We start from the raw sequence: 17,069 nt of genomic DNA, 5'->3' as shown, positions 1-17,069 counted from the left end.
TGGTAGTTCTTGTGTTTGTGAGTCAGAGGAAGCTGGACAGGTCACTTATGCTCTGATGTCTCGTCGCGTTCGGGACATAGAACTTCCAGTAGTTGAGGATGTTCTTTCCACGGGGACCTTTCGGAAAGCCAGGCCGGTGACAGGTGCTTACTTGCAGAAGGAGGTGGTTTCTCCAGGCTTTGTGGTTCCGGATTCAGAGGGGGTGGTTGACAGGTTTGATCAGGTTTCCAGGACGTGCTTGTGCATCGTAACACGTGTTGATCCTTGTGAGCAGTGTGATGTCTTTGAGATTCAAAAGCTGTATGGTTCATGGATCTGGTTGATGGACACCAGATTGGACAGGAGCTTCCTGATGAGGCGGTTGAGCTCATGGTTGCAGATGTCTCTTTGTGAGGCAGGATCGCGTTTCCTGTGGTTTCTGCGACATGCGAAGAATCATGGACTCTTGTACACAGGAGGGGGATTGTTGGATGGAGTCCGACTCCACGGATGGAGTGACTCAGTTTGGGGAGGAGATCCAGACACGAGGGGATCTACTTCAGGCCCAGGAGCAGTTTTACGGAGCAGCAGGAGGAGGTTACATTGCAGGTTTGGGCTTCCATTGGAGGAACCCATGGTCATCCAGAGGCACTTTGTTCGTGAACAGATCGTTGCTGATGACATCTTGCTGGAGTTCTGTTCGACGGAGGACAGTACGGTGGACCTCTTCACGAAGTCGCTCTCTCAGGATTTGCTCAGGCGGCACCCCAGCTCCCAGTGGTTGCTTACACAGCCAGGAGCTGAGAGGGGGTGTTAGAAGTCATCTCCTGTCTAGATTTATACACCAGGGCCTTTGTTGTGGGTGTGCCCGCCCTTATCAGGTGTTTTATCATTTTTCCTCACTCCCCGTATATTTCCCCTATTTTTTCAATTTTTCTGAGGCTTGGGAGGGCTCCCAGAGGGTGCCAAGAGCAGTACAGTGCTGGCCGACTGGGTGTTTATCAGTCGTGGGCACTCTTGCTGCTCGCCGACTGGTTTTCGTCAGTCATGGGCACCAGTTTGCTGGCCGACTGCATTTATGCAATCGTGGGTCTTTCTTATCAGTCGTGGGCACTCCTGATGCTGGCCGACTGCCCTCTAGGGAGGTATATATAGGTCCTCAGCCCCCATACCTCATTTGTATAATTCCTCGGGATCTTCTTGTGTATATAGAGCAGAGTTACACGCCTACATCTGTCTCTCTCTTGTGCTGTTTTTCTGCCTGCGTTTTTTGCTCTTGTGTTCCCAGATTTGGTCATCATCTCCGCTGCGTATTCTGACATGGTATCAGAGCCCTAGGCTCTAGATAGGTCTTGGGATTTGTGTGAGCAAGAGGGGGATTGTTTTGTGGCTGATTGGTGGACTGTTTTGGGCTGATCGGGAAGAGGAGAAGCAAGAGGAAGGTGGGCTGATTTGCTGGACAGCCACTTGCAGGTTTTAGTTCTTCTTTGTTCCCGCCCACCCACCCTTTTCAGAGTACATTCCCGCTATGGCAGATCTGTTTGAGATGGCCGAGAGACATGTGAAGATCCCGACACTCCCCACGTTCCCGGTGGACCGTCAGTTGGACGGGAGCAACTACGGCATATGGAAGGTGATGATGGAATCCGTTCTGGAGTCTTACGACCTCGCTGATTTCGTCATTGTTGGTGTTCCACGGCCGGAAGTAGAGGAAGGGGAGTTACCGTCGATCCGAAAGGACCGGGAGGCCCAGACACAGATGTGGGATCGTGTCAACGCCAGGGTCCGTTTGTTTATTTTCCTCAACTGCACACCACAGGTAATCAATCATGTAAAGCACATGACGCTGGCCAGAGGTATATGGCAGCATTTGGCCTCACTTTACAACAGGGTATCGCCCATGAAGAGGATTTCCTTGGAAGTACAGATGCGGGTTATGAGCCCTGCAAAGTCGTCGACGATGCGGGAGCATATTAACAAGCTGCAGGCTCTTCAGCAGGAAGTTCTTCAGGCTGGGAAGGAGATATCGTCAGAGGACATGGCCATCACGTTGCTGTCACATTTGCCCTCTTCGTACTCAGCATTTTACTCGTCTTTGATTACCAGTGGCAGGCTCAGCACCATCACGTGGGAGGAGCTTGTGCCCATGGTCCTGGACCAGGAGGAACGATTCACGAACCCTCCTCAGGGTGGAGGTTCGGAGGCCTTTACTGGCCAACGGTCGAAAGGCCGTAACACGGGCAAGGGGAAGGCTTCGTCGGAGAAGTCTTCTGAGAAGATGTCCGTTATTAGTGACCGCGAGAAACTGAAGGCAGAGAGGACCTGTAATGATTGTGGCGAGAAAGGCCACTACTGGAGGCAGTGTCCCAAGCGGAAGACCGAGAAGGGTGAAGACTCCTCAGCAATCATGAAGACTCCGGCTTTTGTGCACCTGGAGGTGATGGACACCGATGCTTCATTTTCTTCAGGCAGGGAGGAGATTGGAGGACTCTCCGCAACGGATACTCGGGAGTGGATTCTCGATAGTGGTGCTTCCAGGCACATGACTCCTTCCCGTTCCGGTTTACAGGATCTCTGTAGGCTTTCTGGTCATATTCTTACTGGTGATACGTCCACTATCCCAATTCACAGTGAGGGCAGGATAGAGATAGTTCCCGATGGAGGGGGGAAGCATTCCTCCAAGGTGTTGTATGTTCCGGCACTTGGTTTTCATCTGTTGTCAGTGCATCAGGTTTGCAAGACTGGCGTACGGGTGGAGTTTGATGAGCATTTTGTTGCTCTCCGGGACAAAGCAACAGGCCAAGTGGTTTGGGAAGGCGGAGTCGAGAATGGAGTCTACAGGCTTTCAGCATTCTCTCTCCCAGGTCCTCAAGATTGTGATGAGTGGCAGTCTGGTAATGGCTACTCAAGTGTGGATACGCTGCAGGTACAGGCTTTCCGAGACCAGATGGTGGATAGCTTACCAGTAGATGGCAGCAGTTGGCAGGAACTTTCCAGTACTGATGTTGGTAGTTCTTGTGTTTGTAAGTCAGAGGAAGCTGAACAGGTCACTTATGCTCTGATATCTCGTCGCGTTCGGGACATAGAACTTCCAGTAGTTGAGGATGTTCTTTCCACTGGGACCTTTCGAAAAGCCAGGCAGGTGACAGGTGCTTACTTGCAGATGGAGGTGGTTTCTCCAGGCTTTGTGATTCCGGATTCAGAGGGGGTGGTTCACAGGTTTCATCAAGTTTCCAAGACTTGCTTGTGCACCGTAACAGGTGTTGATCCTTCTGAGCAGTGTGATGTCTCTGAGATTCAGAAGCTGTATGGTTCATGGATCTGGTTGATGGACACCAGATTGGACAGGAGCTTCCTGATGAGGCGGTTGAGCTCATGGTTGCAGATGTCTCTTTGTGAGGCAGGATCGCGTTTCCTGTGGTTTCTGCGACATGCGAAGGATCATGGACTCTTGTACACAAGAGGGGGATTGTTGGATGGAGTCCGACTCCACGGATGGAGTGACTCAGTTTGGGGAGGAGATCCAGACACGAGGGGATCTACTTCAGGCCTAGGAGCAGTTTTACGGAGCAACAGGAGGAGGTTACATTGCAAGTTTGGGCTTCCATTGGAGGAACCCATGGTCATCCAGAGGCACTTTGTTCGTGAACAGATCGTTGCTCATGACATCTTGCTGGAGTTCTGTTCGACGGAGGACAGTACGGTGGACCTCTTCACGAAGTCGCTCTCTCAGGATTTGCTCAGGCGGCACCCCAGCTCCCAGTGGTTGCTTACACAGCCAGGAGCTGAGAGGGGGTGTTAGAAGTCATCTCTTGTCTAGATTTAAACACCAGGGCCTTTGTTGTGGGTGTGCCCTCCCTTATCAGGTGTTTTATCATTTTTCCTCACTCCCCGTATTTTTCCCCTATTTTTCCCATTTTTCTGAGGCTTGGGAGGGCTGCCAGAGGGTGCCAAGAGCAGGACAGTGCTGGCCGACTGGGTGTTTATCAGTCGTGGGCACTCTTGCTGCTGGCCGACTGGTTTTCATCAGTCGTGGGCACCAGTTTGCTGGCCGACTGCATTTATGTAGTCGTGGGTCTTTCTTATCAGTCGTGGGCACTCCTGATGCTGGCCGACTGCCCTCTAGGGAGGTATATATAGGTCCTCAGCCCCCATACCTCATTTGTATCATTCCTCGGGATCTTCTTGTGTATATAGAGCAGAGTTACACGCCTACATCTGTCTCTCTCTTGTGCTGTTTTTCTGCCTGCGTTTTTTGCTCTTGTGTTCCCAGATTTGGTCATCATCTCTGCTGCGTATTCTGACATGGTATCAGAGCCCTAGGCTCTAGATAGGTCTTGGGATTTGTGTGAGCAAGAGGGGGATTGTTTTGTGGCTGATTGGTGGACTGTTTTGGGCTGATCGGGAAGAGGAGAAGCAAGAGGAAGGCGGGCTGATTTGCTGGACAGCCACTTGCAGGTTTTAGTTCTTCTTTGTTCCCACCCACCCACCCTTTTCAGAGTACATCCCCGCTATGGCAGATCTGTTTGAGATGGCCGAGAGGCATGTGAAGATCCCGACACTCCCCACGTTCCCGGTGGACCGTCAGTTGGACGGGAGCAACTACGGCATATGGAAGGTGATGATGGAATCCGTTCTGGAGTCTTACGACCTCGCCGATTTCGTCATTGTTGGTGTTCCACGGCCGGAAGTAGAGGAAGGGGAGTTACCGTCGATCCGAAAGGACCGGGAGGCCCAGACACAGATGTGGGATCGTGTCAACGCCAGGGTCCGTTCGTTTATTTTCCTCAACTGCACACCACAGGTAATCAATCATGTAAAGCACATGACGCTGGCCAGAGGTATATGGCAGCATTTGGCCTCACTTTACAACAGGGTATCGCCCATGAAGAGGATTTCCTTGGAAGTACAGATGCGGGTTATGAGCCCTGCAAAGTCGTCGACGATGCGGGAGCATATTAACAAGCTGCAGGCTCTTCAGCAGGAAGTTCTTCAGGCTGGGAAGGAGATATCGTCAGAGGACATGGCCATCACGTTGCTGTCACATTTGCCCTCTTCGTACTCAGCATTTTACTCGTCTTTGATTACCAGTGGCAGGCTCAGCACCATCACGTGGGAGGAGCTTGTGCCCATGGTCCTGGACCAGGAGGAACGATTCACGAACCCTCCTCAGGGTGGAGGTTCGGAGGCCTTTACTGGCCAACGGTTGAAAGGCCGTAACACGGGCAAGGGGAAGGCTTCGTCGGAGAAGTCTTCTGAGAAGATGTCCGTTATTAGTGACCGCGAGAAACTGAAGGCAAAGAGGACCTGTAATGATTGTGGCGAGAAAGGCCACTACTGGAGGCAGTGTCCCAAGCGGAAGACCGAGAAGGGTGAAGACTCCTCAGCAATCATGAAGACTCCGGCTTTTGTGCACCTGGTGGTGATGGACACCGATGCTTCATTTTCTTCAGGCAAGGAGGAGATTGGAGGACTCTCCGCAACAACGGATACTCGGGAGTGGATTCTCGATAGTGGTGCTTCCAGGCACATGACTCCTTCCCGTTCCGGTTTACAGGATCTCTGCAGGCTTTCTGGTCATATTCTTACTGGTGATACGTCCACTATCCCAGTTCACAGTGAGGGCAGGATGGAGATAGTTCCCGATGGCAGAGGGGGGAAGCATTCCTCCCAGGTGTTGTATGTTCCGGCACTTGGTTTTCATCTGTTGTCAGTGCATCAGGTTTGCAAGACTGGCGTACGGGTGGAGTTTGATGAGCATTTTCTTGCTCTCCGGAACAAAGCAACAGGCCAAGTGGTTTGGGAAGGCGGAGTCGAGAATGGAGTCTACAGGCTTTCAGCACTCTCTCTCCCAGGTCCTCAGGATTGTGATGAGTGGCAGTCTACTGGTAATGGCTACTCAAGTGTGGATACGCTGCAGGTACAGGCTTTCCGAGACCAGATGGTGGATAGCTTACCAGTAGATGGTAGCAGTTGGCAGGAACTTTCCAGTACTGATGTTGGTAGTTCTTGTGTTTGTGAGTCAGAGGAAGCAGAACAGGTCACTTATGCTCTGATGTCTCGTCGCGTTCGGGACATAGAACTTCCAGTAGTTGAGGATGTTCTTTCCACGGGGACCTTTCGGAAAGCCAGGCAGGTGATAGGTGCTTACTTGCAGAAGGAGGTGGTTTCTCCAGGCTTTGTGGTTCTGGATTCAGAGGGGGTGGTTGACAAGTTTCATCAGGTTTCCAGGACTTGCTTGTGCACCGTAACAGGTGTTGATCCTTGTGAGCAGTGTGATGTCTCTGAGATTCAGAAGCTGTATGGTTCATGGATCTGGTTGATGGACACCAGATTGGACAGGAGCTTCCTGATGAGGCGGTTGAGCTCATGGTTGCAGATGTCTCTTTGTGAGGTAGGATCGCGTTTCCTGTGGTTTCTGCGACATGCGAAGGATCATGGACTCTTGTACACAGGAGGGGGATTGTTGGATGGAGTCCGACTCCACGGATGGAGTGACTCAGTTTGGGGAGGAGATCCAGACACGAGGGGATCTACTTCAGGCCCAGGAGCAGTTTTACGGAGCAGCAGGAGGAGGTTACATTGCAGGTTTGGGCTTCCATTGGAGGAACGCATGGTCATCCAGAGGCACTTTGTTCGTGAGCAGATCGTTGCTGATGACATCTTGCTGGAGTTCTGTTCGACGGAGGACAGTACGGTGGACCTCTTCACGAAGTCGCTCTCTCAGGATTTGCTCAGGCGGCACCCCAGCTCCCAGTGGTTGCTTACACAGCCAGGAGCTGAGAGGGGGTGTTAGAAGTCATCTCCTGTCTAGATTTATACACCAGGGCTTTTGTTGTGGGTGTGCCCGCCCTTATCAGGTGTTTTATCATTTTTCCTCACTCCCCGTATTTTTCCCCTATTTTTCCCATTTTTCTGAGGCTTGGAAGGGCTGCCAGAGGGTGCCAAGAGCAGTACAGTGCTGGCCGACTGGGTGTTTATCAGTCGTGGGCACTCTTGCTGCTGGCCGAGTGGTTTTCATCAGTCGTGGGCACCAGTTTGCTGGCCGACTGCATTTATGCAGTCGTGGGTCTTTCTTATCAGTCGTGGGCACTCCTGATGCTGGTCGACTGCCCTCTAGGGAGGTATATATAGGTCCTCAGCCCCCATACCTCATTTGTATCATTCCTCGGGATCTTCTTGTGTATATAGAGCAGAGTTACACGCCTACATCTGTCTCTCTCTTGTGCTGTTTTTCTGCCTGCGTTTTTTGCTCTTGTGTTCCCAGATTTGGTCATCATCTCCGCTGCGTATTCTGACAGATGTGCTGTAGCAGAGAGTGGGCTGTTGTCCCAAGATATGTACAGATGATAAAAAGACTGAGGTGCTGTACTGTAGCAGAGAGTGGGTTGCTGTCCCATGATGTAAAATGCTGGTGTGCTTTATGTGTAGCAGAGAGGGATGTTGTCCCATGAGCTGAGGTAAAACGCTGATGATATGCTGATGTAAAGCGTTGATGATATGTTGATGTAAACGCATATGATATGTAGCACAGAGGGCTGTTGTACCAATGATGTACTGATGTAAAACGCTGGTGTGCTTGAGCTGACATGCAAAGATGATGAAGCAGATGTAGTGTAGGCGCCGGTAGTAGCAACAGCAGCAGTAGAGCAGATGATGATGTGGTACCGGTATGTGTGCAATGATGTGGTACAAGATGCTGAATGATGAGACAAATCTATATATAGTATGTGGATTGCTAGTCGGCCTAGTGCAAAGGGCAGTCGGCCAACAGCAAGACACAAAAAGCAAGAATAAAACATAATAAATCTAGAAAAAATCCCCTTTTCAGGACTGCACAAAATGCCATTTTCACACAGTGGGGTCCTCCAAAAGCTCACCTGTATCTATAGAAAATTGTGTTCTGCTCCAATGGCACTGAAATAGGCTTACAACTTGCCATACCATACTTGGATAACATGTCCAAGCCATACTACCTTTGTAATAACAAAATGCCACGAGGTGATCTCACCACCTCTATGCCCAAGAAATACCGTAGCTTGCCCAAATCCTTCATCTTAAACTTCTGCTTCAAAATCCTCTTGACATCATGTATGTTAGCATCACTATCACTAGTGATAATCAAGTCATCCACATAAATGACTAATAGCATGATCCCTCTATCTTTTTCACATAAAGTGAAAAATCTGCATTGGATAACTGAAATCCAATGTTAACAAGACACTCCCCGATCTTGTTTGACCATGCTCTGGATACCTGTTTCAAGCCATACAGGGTTTTGCGTAACCTGCACACAAAATCTAGGTGTGCATCACTCTCATAACCTGGTGGTTGCATCATGTAAACTTCTTCTTGCAAATCACCATGCAAGAAGGCATTCTTTACATCCATCTGATGTAAAGACCAACCCTTTGCTTGTACCCATAGCAATGACAACTCACATGGTTGCCATTCTCAAAACCGGGCTGAATGTCTTCTCATAGTCAATGCCATAGGTCTGCGCATAACCCTTGGCAACTAATCTCGCTTCTTACACCTGCTCACTGAACCATCTGCGTTATGCTTTACCTTATACACCCACTTACAATAATTGCCTTCTTTTCCTTAGGCAAAGGTACTAACACCCATGTTGCATTTGCATCCAATGTTGCCATCTCCTCATTCTCACGGCATCTTTCCATTTTTTATTTCCAAGTGCCTGCTCAAAACAAGTGGGCTCCAAATCCTGTATTGCTTTAACCATGTAAGCATAATGATGGATTGTATATCCATCATATCTCAACATGTCAACATGGTACCTAACCCTCGTAGACCTGCGTACACCCGGATCACTACCAGGTGTCCTCAAAACAACCCTGGTTCTCCTTACACCAGGAGTAACCACAGACGGAATGCCAAGCTTCTCACCAAGGCTCTGCTCAGAGCTACTAGAGTCACCATCCACATACGAGTGACATGTTGCCAGATTAGGCACAAAAGGTTGATTTACCTTTTTCTTTCCTTTGCGTGATACATGTGTACCTACATCTGTTCTCAACCTACCTGACATTGGATCCACTACTAGAGGACTCTCCAAATCCAATAAGAACCTGTGATTGCTACTCTACATGTGATGCAGTATCAGTACTTCTTACATCTGCATCTTTTGTTGCCTTCATTGGCTGGTACATACCAGCTACTCATCTCATCAACAAAGACAATATCTCTACTTACTCGCATCTCACGAGTTGTAGGATTATAACATCTATAACCTTTCTACTCCAAAGCATAACCAATGAGGTTGCATTTCTCTGCCTTTGGATCCAACTTTATTCTCACTTTATCAGGAACATGCACATAGGCAATACACCTAAACACTTTTAAGTGAGACACATCCGGTCTTATGCTTGTAAACTTTTGTTCAGGTGTCATACCATGACCACCTACAGTGGGGTCTTGTTCATAATGTACACATCAGTTTCTACTACTTCTGCCTAAAAATAATGTGGCATATTCTTTTCAAACATCAAGGTACGTACCACTTTGAAAATGTGCCTATTTTTTCTTTTTGCAGCACCATTCTGTTGCGGAGTGTACCTGCATGTAAACTGTCTCTTGATTTCCTGCTTTCTCAACAAATCACTAAACTCATTGGAGAGATACTCTCCCTCACCATTTGATTATTTGTATACCTTTTTCCTTCTCGACTAAGACTTTAAATCTTTGAAAGTTAGCAAACACCTCACTTTTCTCCTTCATGAAATAAACCCACACTTTCCTAGTATAATTATCAATGAATATAACATAATATCTGTAACCTACAATTGTTGCATTCTTGGTTGGTCCCCATACATTTGAATGTATAATGGCCTTGCACTGACATGCTTTTCATGTAAGAAAGCATGTTTGGTCTGCTACCAAGCTAGCATGCTTCACATACTTTATGCATACCATCAACCTTAAACTTTAGTATACCTGCAACAATATTTTGGGCCTGCATAGACTTCAGCCACTGTATATTCACATGACCAATGCGTTTATGCCATATATCAATATCTGCACTGACACCTGTTCATGCGCAAACATGGCTGCCTTTACCTCGGGCATATTCACATCCAAAGTAAACATCCTACCATATGTCGATATCTTCACTGACACCTGTTCATGCACAAACGAGGCTACCTTTATCTCAAGCATGTTCACATAGTAAACATCCTGTCATTTCTGTTACCCTTTGCAACCAAGCGACATTGCACAAAACATCCTTGAGGATTAAACATCACTTGCAGACCCTAGTCAACCATTTGTCCCACACAAACCAAGTTCTTTGTAATATTTGAAATATGAAGTACATTTGTACTTTATTTTGTCATTCTGCATAGATAATGACACTTTACCAACATGCACAATGGGATGCGCAGTTTTATCACCTATTTCTACATAACCTAGTTTTTCAATTTTCTGCATGTCTCTAAACCACTCACCATGACTGGTCATGTGGTTAGAGATGCCAGAATCCACATACTATATATCTTTAGATCTTGACACATCTCTTGTTTATGGAACTAAGCATGTGTTACATCACAAACAGCTGCTCACTTCTGTCATCACCACCTTGTTTAACTGGATGATGCATAGTTGCCTTGTTGCAACTTTTTACTTTTAATATCATTCTACTTTTTAAAGCAGTCCTTTGTTATGTGCCCTGGTTTGCCACAATAATGGCACTCTATGCTATTTGCACTATGATTTCTTTGCCAACCATCTCGGCCCCTCAAGCTCCCCCTATCGCTAGACTGATCTCTTCCATCTGCATATGATTGTTTCTGCTTCTGCGAATCATTAGACTATTGTTGTTCACAATTTTGGTTTCCATGTTAGCCACCACCTTGGCCTTGACCACGATCTCTACCTCTACCTCTATCTGAATTGGAGTGGAAGGTCTCTTCTGATGTGTTCTTGCTTTGTGAAGAAGAGTCCTCACCAAGAGACTTTGCTTCTATGATCAACATAGACACTAAGTCCCGAAAGTTGGGAACATTCTGGAGGTCTTAAATGCCTTGTACTCTTTGCCAAGCCCATTCAAACAGATGCTTACTAAATCATCTTCTTTCACAAATACATTGATAGACCCAAGGGATTCAACAATGCCCTTAATCTTTAAAGCATACTCATCGATAGGCATGCTTTTCTTCTCCACAATATGCAGCTCTTGTTTTAGCTGTAGTTTCCTTGCCTTTGTGTTGGTCTGAAAGATTTGCACCACCAAGTTCTGCCATGCAACTGTTGGAGTATTGGTATCCTGTATGTGTCCTATCATTGTGTCTGACACTAATTGAAAGCCAATACATGACTTTCCTTGCACCCTGGTTTCACCACCCATACTTGTGCTCTGGCTCCGCGCCCCTAAGGAGTCCTTAGCGAGAGAGCCCAATCGCCAGATGTCCCCGACCCAGAGCACCAGGACCCTCGACCACATAGAGACGAATCCGAGAGGCTCTCTACCAACATGACATGCCCCCATCATAGAGGCCTAACCCTCTTTCTGCCCTAAGATTAGCGCTAGGTGAGGAGGGATCAAAGGATACAATCATTTGCTATCTAGAAGTACATTTTCCAAATTTTTCCAATTTTTTTCCATTCATCCATGGCTCAATATATCCATAGCACCGTTGTATTACTTATGGTCTGATATACCCTTTGGGGTCTTCCGTAGATGTTAATCTCTCTCTCTCTCTCTCTCTCTCACTCACACACACACACACACGCATGCATTATAGAAAGATAATTTCATAGCTTACCTAAAAGATGCCATGCCAATGACTGGTTGCATACGTATTCATAAACAAGCATTCTTCCCTCGTTGCAATAGCCCACAAGGCTGACTAAATTTTTGTGATGGGCACGGCTTAAAAATTCAACTGCAAAAAGGAACTCTGAGGTTGCTTGTGAATCTCTGGCTCTTGGGCACTTCACAACCACAGTTACACCATCTTCTAGGACCGCTGTAAACAAGAAAAGAGCTCCCTTTTGATAAAAGATTGTCTTCAGAGAAAGTATTTGTAGCCACTTGAAGATCTTTTAAGCCAAACTTTCTGGGCATTTGTGCAAATGCTGGAGACTTTTGTTTGCAAACCGAGCAAAGAGGTGGCGCTTCGCTAGAATAAAACTTAGCGATGACCCTTTGGTTTTTTCTCTCGTGATAAATCATTTTCCATCTTTTCATTTGCTTCCAGCAGCTCATTTTGTTTTTCCTTTTCCTCGCTCTCTGCATAAATATGAATAGGTGAATAAGTGTTTCTCGATATTGGAAACCATTACACATATGAAGGATTTCAAAATGCTTTATTATGTATAATTTTGCAACAATGACCTTCCTTACTGATTATTGTGCATGATTTTTTAACAATATTGTGTGTGTTTGTTGGCACCGGCGTGTGGGTGCATGTGTGCGTATGCGTGTGTGTGTGTTTTCACACACACACACACATACACATGTATGTATGCATACGTACCTATATGCATGCATGTATGTATGGATGGATGGATGGATGGATGGATGCATGCATGCATGTATTTATGTATTTAGGTCGATAGGTAGATAGATAAATGGATGTATGTACATATCTATGTATGTATAGTTGTGTCAAAAAAACTTTAACTACTATAGTATACTTTGCAATCTTCAAATTTCCAATCTCATTTACAGATTAAGAAAGGTCATAATTGAATGATGAGCGTAAGGAAGTTGTTTGTACATACTTTGAGAATTCCCATGAGCTTGTATATGAGAGAGGTTTCCATACTAAGTGAGGAGTAAAGGTAAACTCACCTTGATGTGAAAGATATGTGTTTCCTTTGATTTTTGGGCCAGTAGGCTTGGAAGAAATATGGGACAAAAGAGAAAGCTGCTGTCTCAAATGTCCCTGTATTCCTGAACTTTTAAAGCTTATTTTGGAAATTTCGATGTCGCTGCAATCCTCATCTTTCATAAGAATAATGTTGCAAGTGAGCTTCCTACATAGGTATGGTAGTTTGAGTATATTGGGCGTCCTTTTACTGCTTCTTCATAAATTTTTGACATTTTTAGCTTCTCACTTGATCCTCATTAGCCAATTTGCTCTGATACTAATTGTAAGATCCCTGATCCCACTGCGCAACGAATTTAGGGGTGCTAGCAGCAGAAGTAGCACTTCTTACGCGAGGTAGGGTCCCACACTCAGGGCCTCGCCTACGGATATCCGGATAAGAGACTAATCCATCGGTTCTTCCAAAATCGAACTCGAAAAAACTTTCCTTGCCCGAAAAGCACGGGTAATTCTTCCAGGATAACTTTTCTCTAACGTAGTCAAAAGTCTTAACTAACTGAACTGATCTGATCGAACCCATAAGTCCCATAGTCAGATCAGGGAAAAGATTGTACTTAGATCATAGAGATCAACACTTTTTTCCTCATTGAGAGGCACAACCGTTGATTCTTTTCCATAGAATAATTTTTGTGCGTACTATACAGAAATTGAGTCTCGATTTAGGAATCCATCAGTCCAGCCTAACCCCATCCAGTCCCATGGGTTAGACAACCACCCAACCACTGTAGTGATGGGATCCAATTAGGAATTTGGTTAGCTTTTGTCCCAGGTACTAGGGAAAAAAGTTCCCAGGCTCCCTAGCCAGATACTCTTGCAAACATAAAACTAGTCATACCACTTACACACCCAATATGAACTTGCCTTTTTCACAGATTCAACAATCTTTAAAACAATCATTTAATGAAACTATAGTGTTACTGATCATAATCCTCTAATTATCTAGCTGAATCCTAATTTCTAATTCCTTCCTTCATCAGTGTACCTATGGCACCATTGGCAACCAGAATGCTCACCACCTGTTCACTTTAGGGACTTTTTCTATAGTTCCTAGCGCATAGCACTTGGCAATATAATCACATAAAAATATCCAGATGGAATCTCCGTTGAAGATCGGCAAGATCAACCAACAGATCCATATAAAAGAGCCATGGACTCATCCGTTCAAGACCAGCAAGGTCGATCAACCATATCCATGCCCGAATTCAGAAAACAACTCTTACTCCTTGTTCCAATATCTTCCCCGATGTACTCGTGGGTATCTTCGGCGACCCAGAGCCCGAGCACTGTATGGTCAGCACCCTCTAGGATCCTTCACAGGTCACCTAGCGCTTCACTCATAGGTTGCTTCCTTGGTCCCTCATCCACTCTACCGGAAGCTCACCATTTAAATCAAACCGAGGCTGGTCGACCGACCTTGCTACACAAGACGTCCTCCATTGACTCTCCGTTCTCAGCAGTTGCAACTTTAACAGATAGGTCTCTACGACCTCATTCACAAGACGGTCAAAATGCTTTCCCAGCATTCTTGACATAAAACAGTCATTTAAAAACAGATTTCACAAACAAATACAGTTCCAAATATATTTTCATCTTTTCTCATTACTCCGTATCCTTTCATATTAGACTTCATCTTTTTTCATCTTACCACAATTTTATTTTCATCATCGATCCCTATCATATCACATCATTCCTACATCCAATCGCATCATCCACACATCAATTCACATCATCCATACATCCATCCACATCAATCCACATCATTCAAACATCCATGCACATCAATCCACATTATCCACACATCAATCCATCTCATCCATACATCCATCTCATCCATACATCCACACATCAATCCATCTCATCCATACATCCATCCACATCATTCAAACATCCATGCACATCAATCCACATTATCCACACATCAATCCACCTCATCCATACATCCATCCACATCATCTACATTAATCCACATCCTTCACTCATCATACACACCAATCCCCACATCATCCACATCAATCCACACGTCAATCCACATCATTCAAACATCCATGCACATCAATCCACATTATCCACACATCAATCCACCTCATCCATACATCCATCCACATCATCCACATCAATCCACATCCTTCACTCATCATACACACCACATCCATACTTATCACATATACATCCACATCTATCCTTTCACATACACACGTCCACATCCATACTTATCACATACACACGTCCACATCCATACTTATCACATACATCCACATCCATTCTTTAATATAAATCCACTTCTATTCTTCACATACATCCACATCCATCCATCCATTCATTTCCATCTATCAGATTCACATTACTTCTCATCACATCTATTTACCTCACATTCTCGTCACTCTTATTCTCATCACATCCATCCATCCATTTATTCTCATCTATTTGATTCGCATCCCATCTCACGCATCTATTTACCTCATTCTCATTACTTCAACTTTCATCACATCTATTCTCTATTCATTCTCATCTATCTGATTCACATCCCATCTCATCACATCCGTTCTTAGAATGCAAGAGAATCCTTATTTTCTTATATAAAGATTCTTCACACATCTATTTATATATAATTTTATTTTTTAGGAGAATAACAATTTCAAAATAAAAAAAATCTTTTATGCATCTTTCTATGCATAAATTCAATTTTAATGAGAATAACTCGTTTGAAATAAAAATAAATTTCTTTATGCATCAATCTATGCATAAAGTGAAAATTGATGAGAATAGCTCTTTTGAAATAAAAATAAATTTTTTATGCATCTTTCTATGCATAAAATAAAAATTGATGAGAATAACTCTTTTGAAATTAAAAAAAAATTCTTTATGCATCTTTCTATGCATAAAATGAAAATTGCACTTTTAGAATACACAATTGGTGGGGATTACTGTTTTTGGATAATAAAAGATAAAACTTATTTCACCAATTTTTTAAAATTTTTGCCATAACCTCCTTTGTATGACTGATCATTTTTCAAATTTTTCTAACTTAAAATTACTTAAAAATTATCCCCAATTGGTTTTAAACACTCTAAACTAATCAATTTTCACTTTTAAGAGAGAAACAATATGAAAAGTTTAATTCTAATAATTAGATCACTTAACTAGGATAAAGAAGGGCTGATTTTAAGAATGAGAGAGGGGGAAAGCCTTTCCAAGAAGACATAGCATCTGTTTATCATTTTAAGATAACAAACAATTTAGAAAACCATTAAAAGAATAAGAAAAAGTAAGATTTCTTACTTACATGAAATTCTGGGAGCTTTCATTTGGCTTGATGGTTTGAGGGATCTACTCTTGTTTGCAACAAGAGTGGCCACCAATTCTTTAGAAGAGGGAATGGTCAAAAACTACTGGAATTATTAAGAAATTCTTAGTTCTTGGCTCTTGGGAGAAGCAGAGTAACAGTGCATAAAACACTATTAAGCTTCAACAAAGGGGGAGGCTTCTATTTAAAAAATCAAGTGAAATTCTAACCAAGCAAACTGATTCTAGAATTTTCCAGATCAGTTTGGTCAATTTTTGACCATTTTTAGGTCAGTTTAGCTTACTTTTTGGAACTAGACTTGAATTAGAGAGAGGAGAGATGAAATATCTCAATTTTTGATAATTTTAAACTCCACCACACAGGTGAAGTAGGTGCCTCCTTCATGAGGGGGAAATTCCCATTGTTGGGTGTATGTGTTAATATAGGCATATATATATATGTTGGTACATGTTTGTATGTATGTATGTACATCTCAATTTTAGATTAGAAAGTTGCCTCTCTAAGCCATATTCCAATGGTAGCACTCATGTCGTGTATGTATGTATTATATGTACATCTCAACTTCAAATGTGTATACATACATGCATACAATGGTAGCACCCATGCTATGTATGTATGTATGTACATGTCAATTTTTAGATGTGCATAGGTAGCACCCATGCTATGTGTATGTATGTATGTACATCTCAATTTTTAGATGTGCATAGGTAGCACCCATGCTATGTGTGTGTATGTATGTACATACATCTGAATTTTAGATGTTAAATTGCCTCCTAAGCTATAACGCAATGGTAGCACCCATGCCTAGCTTTAAGAGGTACTGGGTTTGAGCCTTCCCTAGCGGCATTTGAATTTCAATACCCCCTCTTTAGAAGGAAAACAACATTGCACCAATTATAAAAGAAAACAACAGTGCTCACATAACTTGATTTGTAGTG

This window comes from Cibotium barometz, chromosome 7, assembly GCF_041138505.1.
Source record: "Cibotium barometz isolate CiBa-2024 chromosome 7, ASM4113850v1, whole genome shotgun sequence".
NCBI classification, from domain to species: domain Eukaryota; kingdom Viridiplantae; phylum Streptophyta; class Polypodiopsida; order Cyatheales; family Cibotiaceae; genus Cibotium; species Cibotium barometz.
This window is presented reverse-complemented; position numbering follows the sequence as displayed.